This window comes from Papaver somniferum, unplaced genomic scaffold (genome assembly GCF_003573695.1).
Source record: "Papaver somniferum cultivar HN1 unplaced genomic scaffold, ASM357369v1 unplaced-scaffold_150, whole genome shotgun sequence".
NCBI classification, from domain to species: Eukaryota; Viridiplantae; Streptophyta; class Magnoliopsida; order Ranunculales; family Papaveraceae; genus Papaver; species Papaver somniferum.
In genome coordinates, this window is record NW_020624377.1 from 3,508,370 (window position 1) to 3,530,503 (window position 22,134).

A 22,134-nucleotide genomic window follows, 5' to 3' on the forward strand; every position below is an offset into this window, starting at 1 on the left:
GAAAGAGGGATAGAGGTCCTAGTGCAGGAGTCGAGGAAGAGACAAGGAAGGTAACAAATATACTGTTTTATTCACAGTACATGTACTTTCCCCTATTTGTTGCCTTGAATGGATCTAACAAAGACTCATGTGCAGCGGTCGAAAGCTGATAAAGGAGGAGCTGGAGGAGCGAAAGATGGTGAGGATCCCGAGGATCGGCTACCTTTATCTCATTTCCTGAGGAGATCGCCTCAGAAAAATTTTGATGTTTCGTCTGACGTTGTAGGTGGTAAGACCAGTGGAAAGGGTAAGGATTCGAAGGAGGATGAGTCTGCCCCACGGAAGGTTGTGCCCTAGCAGTCTGCTGGTAGAGGTGTCACTCTTGCCGACGGCGTTGTACTTTTATTTTCTGATGATGATGAAGATGATGAGGATCTGTTCGATGAAGCTGAGGGTTTCGTCGGGGATGGGGAAGAGGAGCCGATGTCAAAGGAAGGGTCTGTAGGTGGAAAGGGATCCACTCATGATGGAGAGTTTTTGGAAACTGTGCCTCATGTGTCTCCTTCCCCGACTACCTTCTTTACTTTCTCGGGCCTGATGTGTGATTCTTTGGGGGCTCTGACTTCTCCTAATTTTGGCTCCTTGACCGATGAGGAGATGATCCAGGACGTCTCCACGTGTTCTATTGGTCTAAAGGGAACCTTTGATCAGATGGTGAGTGAACTTTCTCATGTTACGAAGTGTGATCAAACTTTCTTAATCGTATTGTTGTAATGTGGTCAGTTCCTCATGCTATGGAGTGTGATGTTGTCAGGATGCCAATAATAAGTTGATAGACCCATCCATACGACGGAAGGAGTTAGCAGAAATGGAGAACCTTCGCCTTCAATTGCAACAAGAGCAGGAGCGAGCCCGAGGACTAGAAAAACGGCTAGCCGAGACCCAAGATATTTATTCAAAACTTAAGTAGATATCATTGATTCCGTAGTGCCAATATCCTGAATTTAGTATTATCTTGTTAGCCGAGATGTCTAGTATAAATGCCGATGCAGCTTCTGAATATCGTTTGTTAAAGAGAAAACTGGATATTGAGCTGAGCCATGTTGAAAATCTCCTCCAAAGAATTGTGGATAAGGACGATAAGATATATCGACAAGAGGACGAGCTCGAGCAACTTCGAGATGAGCTACTTCGATATCAGAGATTTGAGTATGTGCCGGAAGAGATGGACAATCTTCGGATGAATTTTTATCGGGCCCAGGGGATTGATACCGATAAAATGTTGTTGGCAGACAACTTGGAAAGTCAGTGTGGTAGGTTGAGACTTCAGATTAGGGATTTGCATGTTGATCGTAAAAGGATATTGAAAGATAAATATACTGCTAAAAGGTCTAACCAAGAATTAAGGGAGAAACTTCGACAGTTTGATCAGGTATCCCAAAATTTGGAGTGGGTTCAGGCTCAGTTGTCGGGTCTGCAGTTGGCTCATGATCGGCAGAAGGCTAGATGGAGCGACCAAAAAAAACATTCCACCAATGATTTCAACGAACAACACTATAACGATTTAACTGCTAAGATCTCAACCCTCGAGTGTAGTTTACTTAAGTCCGAGGAAACCGTTAAAGTAGTTTTTCCCTTGCTTGAAGGTGTTGTTGGATGCGTTGTGTTATGTTTGTTTCTATGTTGATGTTATGATGTTAGTGCCCCTATTACTAATAGTTTTTTCTCATCTGCAGTTGAACAAGGAAAAGTGAAGTCTTGGAGGAAGAGACTGTTCGACTGAAGGCGAGGGAGACCCAACTTCTCGGGCAGGTAGCTACTGCTGAGGCGGCATCGACTCAACTGACCCGGGATCTTGCTTCCGAGAAGGAGAGTTTCAATACTGAGCTTGTCTCCAAGGTGAAAGAAGGTGTGAAGGCGGTCATGGAAAAGAAACGGGCCGATGCTGCTGCCAAGAAGGCTGGTTCGGGATCAGTTCCGCCAAAGGCATAGGTAGGTCTTTTGTAGTGCTGCGCCACTATTGTGCTCCTTATGTTGGGCTGTAATTCGCTTGAACATCTTCATCTTTTTTGGCAATTTTCTTTGATGGGGTGCTGTGTCGCCAATCAGTTGTTTTCTTGTTGCTCAATATTTTTAACTTGTGTTGTTATGGTCGTACTTTGGCTTTATGTCTATGGTGAATTTATTGTTTCCTGCAACAAAACGTTTTTAATGTGTTAATATAAATGGCATTTCTGTCGAACACACTCAACATGGAGGTTCATCGGGCCCAATGCCATGTCCCGATTGAGGTATCTCATCACCGTCATTTTTGATCTAGTGGTAAGGTATTCGGTCATTCCTAGGTTTTATTGGATCGATATCCCCAAGAAGTTATCAATTAAATAGCTTGGGAAAGTGATTTCGGCCACTTGCGATGGGAGCAATGTTGTATGCTCGACTGTCGGGTACTCGTGCCCCGACAATCGACCACTGGTTTCCAACCACCAAGGCCCTTAGACTACCTCGACACTTGCACACTGCCACTGCCCCGAGTTCGAATATCCTGTCGAGTGTAAGACACCTCGGCACTTGCACACTGCCATCGCCCCGAGTACGAATGTTCATTCGAGTGTAAGTCACCTCGGCATTTGCACACTGTCGTCGCCCCGAGTACGAATGACCATTAGACGCAATTGTCACATTCCCTACCCCACGTGGATTTTTAAGGAAATAAATGACAGAATATCATACATGTTTACACACCTCTCATGGGTGATATAGCTTTAGGCGTTGGATGTTCCACGGTCGCGGTTCGTGTGTTCCATCTGGTTTCAGTATCTTACACGCCCCTTCTCCAACTTTTTCCACAATGGTATATGGTCCGCCCCATCGTGCCGCTAGTTTCCCGCCTTTGTTGTCACGCTCGTAGCTGGGTAGCTCCTTCAATACCAATTGCCTAGGTTGAAATTCTCTCGGTCGAACTCGTTTGTTGTATTCACGTTGAATTTCCTTTGGTAGTTTTCCATTTTTTGTTGGGCCATTTCTCTAGTTTCTTCCAAATCATCGATCTTAGCCAAAATAAGGTCTGCTGAGATGTTCCTTCTCCATGCCTCGGTACTTGTAGTAGGTATCATCGCCTCAGTTGGAAGGATGGCTTCAGTCTCATATGTTAGCATAAAAGGTGATAAGCCTGTCGCGTACCTGCGGGTGGTCCTATATGCCCCACAGAACATTGTAGAGCTCCTCACACCACTCGCCATATTCTCCATCCAACTTCTTCTTTAGGTTTGCGGCTATGGTTTTGTTTATGATCTCGGCCTGCTCATTACTTTGCAGATAGATGGGAGTTGCCTTGCTTTTGCGGATGTTGTAGGTGTTAAACAATAGGCCAATGTTCTTGTCATGGAGTTGTTTTCCATTGTACGAGACGATTGCCGCTGGCACGCCAAAACGACAGATAATGTGTTCCCAGATGAAGCGAAAAACGTCCTTATCCCGAATGTGCCTTAGTGGTGCAGCTTCCACCCATTTGGTGAAGTAGTCAGTAGCCACGATCAAATATTTTCTCTGACCCGACCCGACATGTAAGGGTCCTGCGATATCTATCCCCCACTTGGAAAAGGGCCAGGGACTGATCACTGATTTCAGAGTTACTGCAGGCGCATGTATCTTTTTTCCAAACTTTTGGCATTCATCGCAAATTAATGCCATGTGCTTTGCATCTTCGTTCATGTAGAGCCAAAAATATCCCATGGTCTTAGCTCGGGTTGTCAGGCTTCGACCCGAGTTGTGATTGCCCGCGGTCCCATAATGTAGCTCATTCAGTATTGAGTGCCCTTCTTCTTTGCTTAGGCACCTTAACAGTGGCCCTAGGTAGGAATTCCTATACATAACACCGTCTCGTAGTTCGTATGCTGCTGCTTTGCTTTTAATTTTGTTGATCTCGGGCCGTCCTTTAGGCAACTCTCCCGTCTTCAGATATTGGTGAATGGATTTTTGCCAATCGCCGTCTTCGTATTTATCATATGTAGTTACCGCTACATATGCTTTCGTGTCTACTGGCTCAGGTACAAATGGTGTCAGGATTCTCATGACTCGGATGCCTTCAATGCTCGAGTCTGTTAGCATGAAGGCGATGTATGCCAGTGCATATGAATGTCGATTATCTTTTCTGCAGTGTCGGAACTTGATGTTTGGTATCTGGCCGATATAAAATTGGGCGAGCTCCCAATACTTCTGCAATACTGGGTCATGTATAGCATACTGCCCATTGATCTGCCTAATGACTAGCTGAGAGTCACTAGTCAGTCTCACATCGTGAATCCTCCATTTCAACTATCATCCGTAAAGCATGTATCACGGCCTCGTACTCGGTGACATTGTTTGTTGCCTTAAATTCAAGCCTAAAGGAGTGGACCATCTTCTTCCCCTTTGGTATGGTGAAGACTAGTGATAGACGCATTTATGTGTCTAATTTGTCCTCAATGTTTCGTATTTTTAGCACTTGTTTTCGTCCTTGTTATGGTGTTTCGTGTGTTTGTAGGTATTTTTGGATTATTGTTGGAAAATTCGGCTCGAAAAGTTGCACGGGGAACCCCCGGAGGACAATTGTTATTCAGACTCTCATCATTGGTTAAGGGGCACTCAATTACTAAGGGGCAACCCAGGTCACCCCAAAAAGGAAGATGCTATTCGCACCCCGGGATCGGATAGGGGGACACCATCTTCAAAAATTTGAATTTTCATTTTGGCGGGAAAATGTCTTCTTCAACTGGCAGATGTTTCGATCAATTTTTGGACGTGATTTTGTGCGATTCAATCGCTGAAACTTTGTGGAAAGATGTGATATAACCATATTAAGCTATTTCAGGTGTTATCTCGGGCCAGAATTGGCTGAATCCAATTGTGGAGCAAAACAGGGAGCACGTCATTGTGTGGAGACTGTCACGGGATTTGCATGAGTTGGAATGAGTTTGCGTATGCTAGGATGACTCTAACGACCATCTGGAGTGTGAAGGAGATAAATATAGTAATTTGGCAGCTTCAGAACTCGTAGAGAAATCAAATATCTAAATTATTTCCTAAACAGACAGTGAAGAATAATGGAAGATTATATGAAGTTATGGCGAGATATTTTGGCCCTGTGGAGTATATATAGGGTGTTGGGAACTCAGAGAGGGTCTATCGAGACTTAGGGAGGTTTAGAGAAGCTCAGAAACAAAGAAAAAAATTTACAGAGAAACTGCCGAGTTGCAGTCGGGGAAGAAGGTGAATAATGAACTCGATAGTTGAAAACAGTCCCAGAAACCGTGGCCTAAACTTTCAAATCCAAACTCTTTGTAACAGTTTTGTAACAATTATTCCAACAATTAATAAAGTTTGCAACAGTTCACTTTCGTTCTTCCGTTACAGCGAGTTTTGTAACAATTATAACTGTTACAAACTCACAGTTTCATACCTTTTCACTCTTTTGATCATCTTTTGAGCCATAGACCAATCTTTTGAGACCATGATTGATATGAGGAGCTAAACCCATCCTCTGGGGCGACGGAGGAAGCTATTATGACAATGAAAAAGTGGTAATTTCTATTTTAAATAATTTATGCAATTTAAATTATGATTTTTTTCCTAGAACAAAAGAGTTTTTCCAGTGATTTCTATTAAGCAATTGTAATTTTAATTGATGGTATATGCTTAACTTTGAGTTCTTGATATTCCATGCTTTCAACTTACAACTGCTCTTTTATAAAATCTATTTTTGCAATAATTAGAATCACTCAAATGGGAAATTGCATAATAATAATAATAATATCACTTTGGAATTGATAGAATAGTGGAACCCTTAGCCCCAGTTTCTCTAAAATCTTGACATCACTTTTTGAATCAAATTTTCAATATCTATTTAAATCTAAAAATTCTTTCCTTCACAAGTCTGAAAAGAACATATTATTTACCACTATTACAACAACTTTTGGAAAACCATCAACTAGCCCTAGGACAAACCCGTCTTTATTGGACGACACGTCGATGAAGACTTCCCATCGCGTCAGACTGCAAGTTTCAAGGAGGTCGGAGGGATCTTCCCGGTCTTCTTCCATGCCCGAAATATCTTCAATTTTGTCCTCATCGTCTAAAGGAAAATCTGCCAGAAAGTCGGCCACTGCCTGTGCCTTTATTGTCGTTCTCATCTCATAGAAGATATCAAACTGTTTGATTTGATCACTCCATTTAGAGATTCGTCCCGACCTCGCTGCATTGTCGAGCACTGATTCCATGGAAGACTTCGTAAGCACTCGAATTCTGTGAGTTTGGAAGTACGTTTGAATTTTTTGTGTTGCAAATGCTAAGGCTAGTATCAATTGCTCAATTCTGGTGTAGTTCTTCTCCATTGGGTTCATGGTTTTTCTTATGAAGTACTCAGGCTTCTCTTCTGCCCCGACATTTTTGACTAATACCGCACTTATGGCATAACTCGTTGCCCCGAGATATAGGGTAAGCACTTCACCCGGCTCGGGTCTTTGCAACACTGGTAGGATCGCGAGATGTTGCTTAATCTTTTGGAATGCATCCTCACACTCCTCCATTTGAATTTTTCTCCTTTTCTTAACGTCCCGAAGAAGTCTTTACATTTATCCGAGGACCGTGAAATGAATCGCCCTAATGCTGCCAAGTTTCCATTTAACCACTTTACATCTTTTATTGTCACCCGGGACGACATTTCCAATACAGCTCTAATCTTTTCCGGGTCGGATTCTATACCTTTATCAGTGATTATTTATCCCAGGAACTTACTTAAGGTAACTCAAAAAGTGCATTTGGTCGGGTTTACTTGCATCTTATATTTTCTCATGGTTTGAAATATTTCACTAAGGTCGTCAATATGGTTAGATGCCACTTTGCTTTTAACTAACATATCGTCCACATAAACCTCGATGGTGTTGTGTATTTTGTCCTCGAACATGTCCTCCACCAACCTTTGATAAGTGGCGCCGGCGTTCCTCAACCCGAATGGCATTTTAGTGTAGAAATATAACCCTCTGGGCGTAAAGAAATGCATATGTTCTTGATCCTTGGGAGCCAGGGGAATCTGATTATATCCCGAGTTACCATCCATCAGTGTTATCGCCTTGTATCAAACTATGGATTCTACTAGTTGATCGATGCTGGGGAGTGTAAAGTTGTCCTTTGGGCAAGCTTTATTCAAGTCGCTAGAGTCGATGCAGATTCTGACCACTCCATTCCTTTTATGGACTATCACCATATTAGATATCCATTGCGGATATTGAGCCCAGCTACTTGTAATTTCTTTAACTCGGCCTCTACCGCTGCTTGCAGTTCGGGTGCAATTCTCCGCATTTCTGTTGGATTGGTTTGAATTTAGGATCTATCCTTAGGTAATGTGAGCATACCTCCGGATCAATCCCCTACATATCATGCATTTGCCAAGCAAATACATCTTGGTGTTCCTTTAACATGGTTACTAGATGTTCTGTTTGCTCGTCCGATAGTTGGGTTCCAATTTTCACTAACTTAGGTTCCTCCTAGGTCCCTAAGTTGATCTGTCGGGTAGTTCTAAGGCCGATAAGTTGGGATTTGATTCTTCGACCGACGTCGCCTCCTTTAATTTCTATAAGATCTCTTGCTCGCCTGTTTCGTAGGCTGTAATGGCTTGTTAGAGTACCTTCTCCAATTTTTCCGTTGTTTTAGCTTCCTTAGCTTTGTTCTTTTCTCGGCGCTGTCTTGATCGCGTTTTTTCATTTTGTAGAATATCCAGTTGCACACATTGTCTTGCAGCCTGGGGATCGCCTAATACTTCCACAACCGCCCGGTAAGATGGGAACCTTAATTTATGATGGTATGCTGACACCACCCCTTTGATGCCCGCGATCCAAGGCCTGCCGAGAATTTCTTCATAGGGCGATACGCCATCCGATACACAAAAGGTGGTAAGTTTGTCAAGATATCCTTGTCTGTCTGAGACTCGGAGAGTGACTTCTCCCTTTGGCACAGTTACTGTACCCTTGAAGCCGTAGATCCGATAATTTGAATGGATTAAAATTTCATCAGATAACTCCATTCTTTTAAACGTGTCGTAAAATAGGACCTCGACTGAACTCCCACTGTCCATCATTATTCTTTTCACCCCCATTCCTCGATGAGTAGGGTGATTACTAGGGGATCTCCATGTGCTTGGACATTCGATGGGACGTCTTTTGCTGAGAAGGTGATCGGTTGCATCATCTAGGGTTCCATAGGCAAAGATTTTGCTACACTAAAGATCTCTTTTCCATCCCAATCTCTCTTGTGGATTCTAGAAGTAATGCTGGTCCCCAAGTCGAACCATTGAGTTGTCGAGTGTGAGATGGTATTGCAGGTGAATTTAGTTCCTCGGTCGATCCTCACTTGATGCACGGGAGCATCGGGTTGGGTAGATGTCGGCGTTATCTTAACAAAGTGTCGTAAGTACCCATCTCGGATCAAATGCTGGACAATGTATTTTACCTCTTGGCAATTTTTAGTCGTGTGACCTCAGTACTGATGGTAATGACAAAACTCGGGATGGTTTCTTGTCTCGTCAAACTGGATCCCCCTAGTCTTTGGGTATATGATGTCATTTCGCTTTTCTACTTGCTTGAATATTTCTTCCAATGGTGCATTCAGAGGTGTGTATGTTCTTGGTTCATGAGGAGGCTTTTTTCCTTTCTCGACCCATTCCTTCTTGCCCGAGCCTTGCTGTGGTGCCATCGGCCTCTTTTCTGATCGCTTTGGGTCTTGTTGTGGGACAATCTCCAACGCCGCGCTGGCTTCTTGTACTCCTCTATCATGCGCACCCTCTTGTATCTCCTCCAATGCGATGTAATGCTCTTGCATCTTCCTCATCTCCCTTAACTTTTGTGGTTTTTCAGTGTACATTGCTATCCAAATAGGGTCAAACTTTCCTAGTGAATTTTCAAACCCGAAGATCTGTTGGTCGACAGGTACCTTCCCGATATCGGTACACAACTTCCTCCACCTGTCCGTTAGAGACCTTAAGGGTTCCCTAAACCTTCTGCTAGTGTGAACAACTTATTTACCCTTGGGCGAGCAATGTTGTTATGCATATAGGTTTCAAGAAATTTTTCCACTAGGACGCCATAATTGCCAATAGACTCATCGTGCAAAGTATAGAACCAGTTCTTCGCCTCGCCTTCTAGACTTGCCAGAAAAAACTTGCACATAACCACGTCATAGTTCTTCCATTGTAATTGGGACATGTTATACATCTTGACGTGCTCTCCTACGTCGCCGGTGCCATCAAACCTGGAAGGGAAAGTTGGGAGTGTACACTTTGGAGGGAACAAGGCTCGATCCAGCTCCTTGGTGAAGAGTTTTCTGCGCTTCGCTAATCACCTCTGCCAGCTTATCGTCCTCACCATCTCCAGCCAATTTATTAACCATCTCCTCAAGTTGATTGAGTTTAGCCTCCGTCGCCGCCTCGGGTCTCCCATTATGCACTTCTTCGTCGGTCGAGGAGTTCTCGGGAGGGCCATACCCGCTTCTTGTTCGGTTAGGGTCGGGTATGCGCCCTCGGACAAGGGGTGGAGTTCGGGTTCGTCCTGATCGGGTGTGGCTGCTGGAATATCCTCGGCTCGATGACCTTCATGACCCAGATCTCTGGTTCCGAAGTTAAAAGTTTTCATGCTCTAGTGCCAGGTTCCTTCTCTGTAATTCCCTCATCATGTCTTAATGTCTTCTCTGATTGGCCAGAATTGTTAGTAATGTCGGGTAGGTGCTTTCGTGACTGGAATGACCATTTGCATGGTTCCCTACCATGTTGGGTGGTGGAACTGGTGGTGCTACACGAGAAGTTACGGGGGGAGCGGTTGCGACTGGTGGGAAGTGTCTGGTGGTGTTTCCCAATTATAGATGCACTTGCCTAAGCCTCTCGCCTTCTTGTTCCAAAGCAAATCGATATTCCGCACGTTGCCTTGCTCGTCTATGGTCTTCTCGCATCATTTGCGCATCCTCGTCGTCCTCTGTGTCCGACGCAGTCATTCCATCTATCATCTCCCCTAGTCTCATTTGGCTCGGGTTGATCCTTAGTCCTCTCGGAGAGAGGTCATCGTCGTCTTAGGTCGACTTCCTCATTGACAGTTGCCATGCCTCCACCCGGTGCCCGGGATTCTTCCTGCTGGTGCTGTCGACTGTTTTGTAGTCGAGAGTCCGTTACTCCTTCCTGTGAGATGTGGTTTCTGTTCTTTCTTGTAGTCGAGAGTCTAGTTATGTAATTCTTTGTTTTTTCATTATGTATCACAACCTAAGGTTTCTCAATCATATTGAAAACAATCCATTAATTTGGTTAATTCTTGATTTGTTGTTGCTCATTCTTTCATCTGAGTAACTAATTGGATTTGGCTATGTTAATGCCCTTTAGGTTGCAGCAGGAATCATGTTTACTAGGGGTGTATTATCATGTTTGAAGTACCTTGAAGCTGTTCCCTGGAGTGAGGATGAAGAGGAGAGGCTGAAGAGCCTCTTTACCAGATATACATTTGACAAGAGTCCACCAAATCCCAACCTTGTATAGCCCTGCAACTCATTAATTCAGTTACATGTTGTACCAATTTCAGTTCATCAAGGAGAGAGCTCAAGTCCCTGGTAAAATGTCTCTTATCGAAGAGCCCAGTTTATGAAAAAGACCTAACTTCTCTCAAAAAGGAGGATCTTTATCAATTTTCTCTGTCTTGTCTGCATTCACTGGTTGGAATCTTTAAGGAGGCCGATGATTCTGTTGTACATGAGGAAGGAGGTTCGTCAAGTAAAGTGGGAACTTCTAAACAACCTTTCATAGAGCGAATCTCTGTGCAAGTTGATAACATAAAGTGTCTATTTGAGATTTTGGTAGGACAACAAATGGCCGAAGAGTTCGTCAATCTTTGGGCAGAACAGGAAGCTTTACTGGCAATGCATAAAATTGTTTCATCGATGGTCGGGTATGAAGTTAGTCGGATTTCAGCATCAGTGTTTATTGTGCTTGGGAAAGGTATTCCACTTTGCCCATCAGAGTCTAGATGTGGTGTTTTCCAGTCGTGGTTTAGGCCAATGTTGCCAGACTATGGTTGGTAACAGGGATTCAATAACGGCCTAGATGTAAAAGTTTTGGAGGATTCCATGGGGAAGGCACTTCTTATGCTATCAATGAAACATCAACACATGTTCTTCATGGAATGGTTTGAATATTATTTTAAGCATGAAGCAGAGTGTCTAATATGAGCTCGGCCTTTCAAATTTGGTGGCGTCGGTCTTTCTTAAGAGGCTCCAAATCTTCTCATATAGTTGAACTAGAAGCACCAGAAACATGATAGTTATCTCTCCCTCATTCTTCTCTAGTCTTTGTGATTTGTAATATTGTATAACTAGTATAATTAGTTTTCTGGCTTCTGTATCTGGCATTATGCTCATTTTACTGATCTGTGCAGAATTGAGAAAAAAAAAGTTTGTCATACGATTGAGTTCAGTTAGCATTTGTGAATTGAACAAGCACACTAAAAATTCTTTTTGAGCTTTGTCATCAGAAATTCTTATTTGTCTGTGTCGTTTGGCATCATTCCTAATTTTAATTTTAGTTTCAGACTCCGATTTGAATTTGATTTTGAATTCACTTTCAGTCGCCGAATATTCGAATTTGCAGACAACAATGTTTTGCCGCTAACAATGTTTTAACGGCAAAATTTCAGATTTGTTTCGTATTCATTTAGGTGATGAATCTTTTTTTGTCAGCATAAATAAATATTGGGACAAAAGTTATACGTTGTCAGCGATAATAATTTCAGGGACCAATTTTTTTTCGTCATTAAAAAACAATCATTTTGTGATTACAATTTGTTCGGAAACTAATAGTTCTAACGGCAAAATCCTCATTTGACATGCAATCATTGCGACAACAAACTAGTTTTGTCAGCATAAGATACATTCAGGGACCAAAATTTCGAATTGTTGGCAATAAGATATTTGGAGACTGTATTTTACCTTTGACGCTAGAAGCCAATTCCGCGACCGAAATAATTTGTCACAAAGAAATATTTGGAGACGGAGACAGGATTGGTCACTATATTTGGTCACAAAAAAAGAATTTAGAGACGAAGCCAGGATTGGTCTCTATATTTGGTCACAAAAAATTTCAGTGACAACTTTAAAGACAAAATTTACTGTTTGTCGCGAAAAGAATATATATGGTGACCAGAAAAATATTCCTCCCTAAACACTATATTTGTAGACAAAATTTTATGGGTCACATAAAATTTTGTCACTAAACGTGTGTTTTGTTGTAGTGGTTCCTTCTACAGTTCGATTCCTCAGGATCCTGCCCGTCCCGGAAGTACTTGCCATCGGCTCGGTTATGATTGATACTCTTCGGCTCTCCCTTCACTACCTATGTCAGAAAAATAGACTGTTTTCGAAAAAGTTAAGGACGAAGTACAACAGTTCTGAATTTCAGAAAAGGAAAAAGTTCAACCAAGTACGATTCCTTTTTACTTCAACATGCTAAACTCAGCAAAAGAGGTGGTTTTGACTAATAAGACGACTTTTTGAAATGTTGTTTTGCTACGTCGCTTTCGGTACTTTTACCATGCATTAATCATTATTTGTCCTAACATTCTTTGTGCCAGAAATCATTAATCATCCGCACGTTTGGTCGTAAAATTTCTTTCTTGGCTAAGGTTTGCATTGATGACTTCCGTCAATCATTTTGTCGGTGTCTCAACTGCACAGGTTTCCAAAACAAGTTTTCTCTTCCTTTTGGCTTTGTGATGACGCTGTAAGGCTCTTGTTATAGGATTAGGATAAACTGTCGTCGAAGTGCTCATCGTAATCTTTCTAGCCATAGCTTTGGAAAATCCTAACTCAATAATTTTGAGTTGGTTTTGCCGCTGCTACAATTGTGTTTAATTAACCCACGACGAAATATGACCAGTGAGAAGAAGTTTCATTCTAGCTTCGAATCTTTCAAACAACTCGTCTTAGTCATATAAGAAAACACGATCGATCATAACTCAAACACGATCACCCTTACTGATTACTTGCCATTTAGCTCTCTATTTATAACTACAAGTGATGATACATCCAAGTTACAGTGTGAGTCGCGGCGTATCTTCCTTGATGTCCTTCTCGGGTAGCAGGCGATGTGCTTTCCGAGATGTAGGGCTAGGTCTGGTGATATCTTCTCCCGACATCCATTCATCCGATATCGATCAGTTAGTGAGTATATACGATGTCGCCCTTGATATTCTTAGCCGAGTCTTACTTTGACCAGATTCTCCTTATCTTCTCAACTACTTCGTCAATGCATTTATTGCTCTTGTAATCGATGGCCGTCTCTCCTGTCACCTCCAATCTTTACACGTATTGTCTGCACGGGTTTCCTTGGTGTTTCTTTTCTCATGCCTAGGTTAGGTAGAATGGTTTGGTGCTTCACGCCTCATCTGCTGTCGATGCCCCTCTACCTAGGATTGCTCCACCTGGATCCGGATCCGTGGATTATTTACACCTACAGTGTATTTACAGAGAACATATATAAAAATAGAGTCATATGCAGATTATGAAACCTAGCTACCTAGTCCTAAACATAAACAGACTAATTCCTTCCTACGACTAAAACAAAACTCCCAAAAGTCGTGCATGCAACTAGAATCCTGCCTAATTGGTGTTTGTGATATCTGACCAGCCCTTTGCTCTTAATTTAAGATAGGGATGGAAGCATAACCCTTTCTATGTACTTTTGTTTAGTTCGAAGTCCAATGGAGGTTCAATCTAAGATAACAATTATAAAGTTCAAGCCTATGCCTTTCTCGATTCTCATCTCAATTTCTAAAGAACAATCGGATCAATATTCATAAACCTTGCCGGAGAAGCAAAATCTCCCTGGTTAGCCATGTGGGGGTCAGGTCCTTTAAACAAGTGCATGGGGTTAATCATGATAAATCCTCTCGTGTGTAGGAGAGAGGATTTTCTAACAGGAGATGAATTTTCTAGCAACATCGATGAATACCTCAACGGAGTGGACGGTAGTTGATCGGGGCAACGACAAAAGGAGAAAGAACAAGGGAATTATTGTTGAAGGAGTGGGGTTTGCATTTTCGCGAGTAATGGAAGACAAAGTAGTTAAAGTTAAGATTAAACAAAAGAGCAAAAGTTATCTTGACATCACTATTTGTCGGGAATCAGCAGTTTGGGTTGTGAAGGCATTAGAAAGAGAATCAAAGTGGGTAGGTTCCAAGAGAAGTTTTTTTTGGAGGTTTCGCACAAGATCAAATTGGATTTGTGTGGATCGATTATGGAATAAAGAGGGTGAATTTATGAGATTGAGTTTTTTAGGAAAAGGGGTAAACCCTCCAAGGTTTGCTTTTTTCCGGCAGGTGAAAACAGACAATGTTGGAGAGAAGTTGCAAAAGTTTTTGAGAGACTTTTTGAAGGGAGAAGAGTCTGCTTCTACATCAAGTGTAAATGATGGTACCACTTTGTGTGAGGATGATTTTCCATGCCTTGAAGACAAGGAATCAAATCGATGGAATAGAGCTATGATTTGTGAGGTGGATAAACCAGTTCTGTGTTGGAAAGAAAATTGGGGATTTTATGAGAAGGAAATTACAGTTGAAGCATGCGTTTTCTCTTTCTCCTTTTGATAGATCCAGATCCCTTTACTTCGCTGAATTAATTGAATGCGCCAATCTTCTTGTCAAAAAGAACCGGTGGTGTTTTAATGACTTGAGAATTCAATTTTCCAGGTGGAATCCAAGTTGTAACAGTCTCAAATCTCTGAATATCAATCCTCCAGATCCTGTATGGTTGGCAATTAATGGGATTCCTTTTCATTTATGGAATCTTAAGACTTTCACTCTTATTGGAAATCTGTTGGGAGGATTTGTTAAAGTTCATGAGAACTCACTCTCCGGAAAAGATTACTCGGAAGCATTTATTCAAGTCTCAAGAAAGTTACAGGAGAAAGAGGAATTCCGGTCTGTTTCAATGGATGGAAGGAATTTCATGGTTGTTGGTCGTGAACTTGAAGACATAGAAGAAGCTTTGGCTCTGGGGTGGCTAACGGTGGAGTTTGAAGCAGTGACAAAGATCTTGCAGATCTCAACGGTAGGACTGGATAAGGAGTGTGAGGTGGCAGAGCAGAGTGGATCCGGGGTGGAGAAGAGTAGACGTGTTTTTGTATTTCGAAATCAAAACTAGTCGTACAAATTCAAGGGGATCAAATTTGTGGTACTAAAACCTCACTCAAATGTTGGGATCAATTAAAATTCCATCTTAAACAAAATTGATATAAAAATCCCAAATTTTTAAAACTTATACATAAATCCCAAATTTTAAAATTGATTTCATTAACCGCAAGTTATCTTTATTTTGTTGGAATTTTTATGTTATTTTTGTTTTGATGAGTTTTTTGTGGACGGATAATGATACATTTGGTATTATAACTCGCGGAACGTTTCAAAATTCAAATCGCTCTGCTTGACGTAAAACAGATGACAACTTATCTAATGGGGGCACGGAACTGTCTGGGGCCTGGGCCGATAAATAAAGACCCTAGTCTTTCAGATAGAGTTTGCCCAGGTGAGTGATCAAATCTCACATATTTCTGATTCTTTTGACAAAGCTCATGGAAATGATGCAGAAGACGAGGATGGGGAATCTTATGAGAACAGTGATGTTGAACCAGAAGTGGTGGCTGATAATGCAATTAGGGATAAAGAGTTAAACTTTTCTAACCTCGACGGTGCAGTAAGTTTCTTAGTCCTAGTGTGTTTTGTTTGAAGGTTTATTAGTTGTGAATGAAGATAAAACTTATTTCGTGGAACATTCGAGGTCTTTCTCATCCCGAGAGAAGACAAGAACTTCAATCTCTTCTTAGAATTTGGAAGCCTGATATTGCCTGTTTTCAAGAGACTAAAATTAGTGATTGGGATCGGGAGAAGGTAAAAGAAATTTGGGGGACCAACTGTTTTGATTGGGTTGCTCTAGGTTCAATTGGAAGGTCTGGTGGTATCTTGGTTATCTGGAACACTAGGACAATTGAGGTGGAAGACTCCCTTATTGGTGCTTTTTCAGTGTCAATTAAGGTTAGGATGAAAGCTGAAATTTTTTTGGTGGGTGTTAACTACTGTGTATGGCCCTTCTATTGAGTTGTTTCGTGAGCAATTCTGGCTGGAACTCAATGATGCTGGGTTGTTTTGGGGGGGTGCTTATGTGGTGACTTTAATGTAGTGAGATACAGTCATGAAAGAAATGGTGATCCAGTTGTGACTGTGGCAATGAGAGATTTTGGGCATTTCATTCACAATTTTAATCTTATTGATCCTCCATTAATTGGGTCAAATTGCACTTGGAGTAGGAATGGGAGTAGAAGTCGAATTGACAGATTTCTTTTTTCGGATGAGTGGGAAGAGCACTTCCTTAGATTAGAGCAACAAGCTTTAGCTCGCCCTTTCTCGGATCATTGGCCTTTATCTCTTACTTCCGAGGGTGAAGGATGGGGTGCTACTCCTTTCAAATTTGAGGCTGTTTGGTTTGAAGACCCTCATATTTTGGGACTTATGAAGATCTGGTGGGAGTCGGGTAATTTTCATGGTAATCCTGGCTTTATTATGGCGAAAAAGCTACAATTATTAAAGGCTGAGCTGAAATTATGGAAATAAAAATGTTTTGGGGCATTTAGATAGAAAAGTTGAAGAAAATTTATTTGATATTCAAAGGCAGGATAGACTAGAGCAACTTGTCGGTATGTCTGATAGTCTTTCTGGTGAGCAGTTGAGAGCCAAGGCTGAGTTTCATAAGCTTTCTAAGATGAAGGCTATTTTTTGGAGGCAACGAGCTAGAATCCAGTGGGACGAAGAAAATGAGAGAAATACCAAGTTCTTTCATAAGAGGGCCTCTTCAAGACAAAGATGCAACTCTTTCTCCCAGCTGAATGTCAACGGTTCTCCCACGTCCGATAAATCTGTAATAAAGAAGGCAATTGTTGATTACTACACTGATTTGTTTGAGGAAAAGAGTCATTCGAGACCGCAGTTGGATGGTCTTCAGTATCCAATGTTAGAGAGTGGTGCAGCTGAGGAGCTAGAGAAACCTTGTACGGTGGAGGAAGTTGTGGGTGCTATACAAGATCTAGGGAGTGACAGATCCCCAGGTCCTGACGGTTTCCCTATAATGGTGTTCAGTAAATGTTGGCACTTTATGAAAGATGACATCCTTGCTGTGGTGAATGATTTAATGGCGAATGCGCAGATAGACTGGAGACTCGAATCAACTTTTCTTTTTCTGCTTCCCAAGCATAATGAAGTGGTAAATGTTACTGATTTTAGGCCCATCAGTCTTATGGGAATTCTGGCAACTAGATTGAAAGGGGTGATGAATGATCTAGTGAGTGACCATCAGAGTGCTTTTGTTAGTGGAAGGCAAATTATTGATAGCTCTTTAATCGCTAACGAGGTTATTGATTCTTACAACAAAATGAAGAAATCTGGAGTTCTATGTAAAATTGACTTCCAAAAGGCTTATGATAATGTGTCGTGGGAGTTTCTCGACTATACACTATTGAGAATGGGATTTGGTGATAAATGGAGAAAATGGATTAAAGCTTGTACTCGACTTGTCAATTTCTCTGTCTTAATCAACGGGTCTTCGAATGGTAGGTTTGAAAGCTCAAAGGGGTTGAGACAAGGTGATCCTTTGTCTCCCTTTCTCTCGTATTGGTGGCTGAATCATTAAATCTCCTTTTTCATAAAGCTAGTGATATTATTTGGTTGCAGGGTTTCGAAGCTATCCAAAATGGAACTGTTATAAGTCATCTTCAATTTGCCGATGACACTTTAGTGTTTCTTCAAAATAAATCTAGTCAAGTTACACATTTAAGGAACATCTTGTTATGGTTTGAAATTATATCAGGTTTAAAGGTAAACTTCAAGAAGACAGCTTTGATCCCTGTTGGGGAGGTTCCGCAGATTGGTTCTCATGCCTTGACTTTTGGTTGTAAAGTTGAGAAACTTCCTATTTCTTATGTAGGGTTTCCTTTAGGGGATAAGTATATGTCCAAGGCAAAGTGGGATATAGTTTTGTAGAGAATAGAGGCAAGGTTGTTTAATTATTCGGCTATATTTCTGTCTAGAGGAGGCAAATTAATCCTTATCCATGTGGTTCTGCAAGCTTTGCCGGTGTACTTTATGTCGTTATTCATTGCTCCTATGTCCGTCATCAAGAAGATGGAAAAGCTTTTCAGAAATTTCTTATGGAATGATAAAGAAGATGATCACAAATTTCATCTTGTTAGATGGGAGGTGGCGATGTGTACTAAGGATTGTGGTGGGCTAGGAATTAAGAAGATAAAGTCTCTTAATACAGCTTTAATTATGAAATGGTTGTGGAGGTTTGGGTGTGAACAAACAGCACTATGGAGGACTATCGTTGCATAGAAGTACGTGGAAGACTCTTTAGGGTGGTACACTAATAAACCTAAAGGAGCTTATGGGACTAGTATTTGGAAAGGGATTGCAAGGTTTACTGACATTTTCAAAACCAACTGCAGTATGCAGGTGGGTGATGGGGTCACTACAAGCTTTTGGAACGATAAAGCGCTATCTACTGTGTGTTTGAAAGACCTTTTCCCTTTGTCTTATGCAGCTACAGAAGAAAAAAACGCAACCGTTGCTCAATTAAGGTATGTGAGTAACGATGTAGTAGAATGGAACTTAGGCATCACGAGAAGAGTACAAGACCCGGTTATTGCTGAACTCTCCTCCTTATTGTTTATGTTGGAGAATTGTCCAGTTGGAGATGTGAACACAAAGGATGACAGGATTTGGAATGGCGACAAATCTAATGGGTCTTTTTCAGTTAAGTGTTGTTACCAGTGGTTACAAGTTGCCGAGCCGCGTCCTACTAGATTTATCGTACGTGGAAGAGTGTGGTCTAAACATTGGCCAAGTGAGCTTTTTCTTATGGGCTGCAGGTTTTGGCAAGATCGCCGCCCAAGATGTTTTGAGAAGACGGGGCTGGAGTAGAGAATGGGTTAATCATTGTTATCTCTGTGTTCAAGATGATGAATCAGTGAATCACTTATTTATCCATTGTAAAAAGTCTTGGGAAATATGATGCTATTTTGCGAAAACATTCAAGGTGATATGGGCGACGCCTCCAGATTTAATTAGTTTGGTTAATTCTTGGCCTAGGATTAACAATTCTTCGCGCAAAGCTCTTGTTCTTAAAGTCTTGCCAGCTGCAATTGCTTGGTCTATTTGGAAGGAGCCGAATTTGAGAGCGTTTCAAGACAAGAGTAAGGAGGTGAAAAGGATTATAGAGCAAGTGAAGTTAACAGTGGCGAAATGGTTGCATAGCCGAGGTGTCTTGGCAAGTATCACCATCCCGCAATTTACAATTAGCTGGGAAGAGGTGATTTTTCAACCTCATTGATTTTCTTGTCAGTGAATCAAGAGGAGGCTTTGTAAGGTTTTTGTCTGTTCAGTTGGGTGTTCTTGTGTGATGTGTCTTTGTTCTTTGGTGTTTCTCTTGCGACCTTTAGCTTTCAAGCTTTGGTTTGTGTTTGGGGGTTATCTCTGTTTTTGCCCTTTCTTTTTTGGTTGGTTTCTTGGTTTAGAGAACATAATTCATGTACTTTATTCCTTCATCTATAAAATTTGTTGGTGGTGATGGGGCTAATTCTAAAACAAGATCTAAAATTAATGGGCTATCTCTATCTGTAACAAAGTTCGTTTCTCACGTGGCTGATAAGAAGGTTGAACTTTTGAAGAAATGCCAGTACAATGACCTTGTGTATCAAAGTCATTAGGAAGTGAAAGATATCCAACACATGCAGGCAAGAAGTGAAAGATGAAAAATATGGGTTTAAATGATACATAGTATATCTTGACATATTACATGTGGTCGAGAACCGCATTATATTGTTTTCGACAAGTTCAACAGATACAACAAGTTGAGGTGTGAGCTGAATTCCAAATCACTATCCACTTTACTTGCAATGCTCTTTGCTTGTTCTGGAAAGAGCATTGATCAGTATATAGATAGGAACCTCATTAGAGAATCCTGATTAGCGATCCGAAATATGTAGAGCTGAAAGTAGTAGTTGTAGTAATATTTTTGGTGATGTCGTTTATTAGTCTTCTTTATGTCTCTCACAGTAGATGACGTGTTTTGTGATCTTTAGATGAGGCATTCTCTTCTGTAAACAACGCTCTTTTCGTTCGTCTTTCTTCAACCTATCAAAAGTACCTTGTCCAATCCAACTTGTGGACTGCCTCAAGTCTTCAATTGATTCGAGATTTCTTTCCACAAGGTCTTGTTGCAACTTGTTCAATTTGGTTGATACCTTCATGAAATTAGAGACAGAGTGTATGCATGAGTATCTACAATAGCATTGACCGCTCATAATAAGCTTGGGGCATGTCAGATAACCTAAACTTACTTCTAGTAGGAAAGTTACTTTCACAAGAAAAAGAACTAAAAACCTAATTAGTTGCAAAACAAAATAAGCTAGAGAATTAAGCTGACATATTGTCGTTAACATTATACACTTACATCCATCCCCTACAGAACATTCAGATACCCTACGGATTTAACCTTGCGTTCATCTAACAAAAACAAAAGAAAAGATAAGCCAAGTTAGCATCGCAACCACAGTTAACAATGTCTTAGGACGTTAACTTTCTAATAAATCCTTGAAACATACCTTTTGATTGTGCGAACCAAATAAAGATGTCAGCTGCTAATTGTTTCACCTTTTCGGACATAAACTTCCCCCGACTTCGTGTAAGATATTTGCTTATTTGAGTAGAAGGTACACCTATTTGCTCTGCGACTTCAATCACAAGTGTAACCCAGTGAGAGAGGATATGACGGACGCCTTCAGCAAAACTAGAGGATGCTTGTGGTGCCAATTGATGATCTGATGCTGCGGTCTATGTCCATAGCTAGTTATAAATTCTTTGAGACACAAGTTACTACAGTTACCTGGAAAGAAAATTGGTTTGGTTGTGGGATTCTGTAGACAAGACTCGAGAGGAGAGATTTTTGTGCGTGACCTAACAACTTCAAGCGTAATCCTCTTGTGGTGTATTAATTTTAGAAACTGCGCATTGTATGTTGAACTTGACCACAACACCTAGGGTCAGCTCAGGGAAACTGCTTGGGATTTTTCTTAAACTGAATTAGGACATATCTAGGCGGCGGTGAGCACATGCCCAATGGTATTGTCCAGCGGTTATCTTGCGTGACAAAATATTAAAACTAGATCTAGGCGGAATAAAATTAAACGATTTGATCAGACAGGAGATACCAAACCTTTGGGACAAGTTGCAGCTGAGCTGCTTTGGGTGGGAAAAAGAGGCCAGCTTGTGGAAGTGGCTCTGCTCTCTCTTTCAGCTGAGCCATGAGTTCAAGGTTCCCTCGTCGAAAAAAAATCAAGTATTTGTTGGAAATAAGTTGCCTTGCTAGTTTTAGAGACGACAGGAATCAGATGATTCAAATGTCATCCCTATGTCCAATTTGAAGTTCAGTTGAACATTTTTTTTCTTCTTCTTATGGCACTATATGCAGTTTGGAACACTGACAGAAGTCGCAGCAAAATTAAACAGGGAACAAGCAATTTTATTTTATTTTATTTTTTGCAGGGAGGAACAAGCAACTAGATACCAACTAAACAGGGTACAATCTAACTTTATTGTCAAGAATGGACTGGCCTTCCGAGCTTATTTGGGAAACCCATTTTTGTACTGAAAATGTTGGAAAATTTTCATTTTTGTTCACGGTCTTGACTCCCGAGGGGTGGTGGTGCTGGATGACTTGGATGATGATGAGCAAGAAATACCCCACACCTGCACCAAAGGGAGGCGCTTAACTTTTGGCTTGTGCCCCATCAGCCCAGCAGATATAGACATGGAGGTGGTGGTGGTTGTGATCCAATGATCGGTGTGGAGAGAACAGAAGATACGCTTCCACTTTCATGAACTTAGGTGGGAACTTGCTTACTAAGCTGTATATGCTTCACTTTGCACTTGTCAGTGCTATCCTAAAAAGCTAATAGGGTTTGTTTCTTTACAAAGAGTATAACCCACAAATTCTGCAAAGCAAACTTTACAAAGAGTATAACCCGAAAAGAACAGTAAAGAAACCACAGGG

The 22,134-nt window shown here is 41.3% G+C and overlaps 1 pseudogene; it reads left to right on the forward strand.

Moving 5' to 3' along the window:
- The first annotated feature begins 9,772 nt into the window (after positions 1–9,772).
- Positions 9,773–11,421, forward strand: LOC113336037 (annotated as a pseudogene).
- The last annotated feature ends 10,713 nt before the right edge of the window (positions 11,422–22,134 follow it).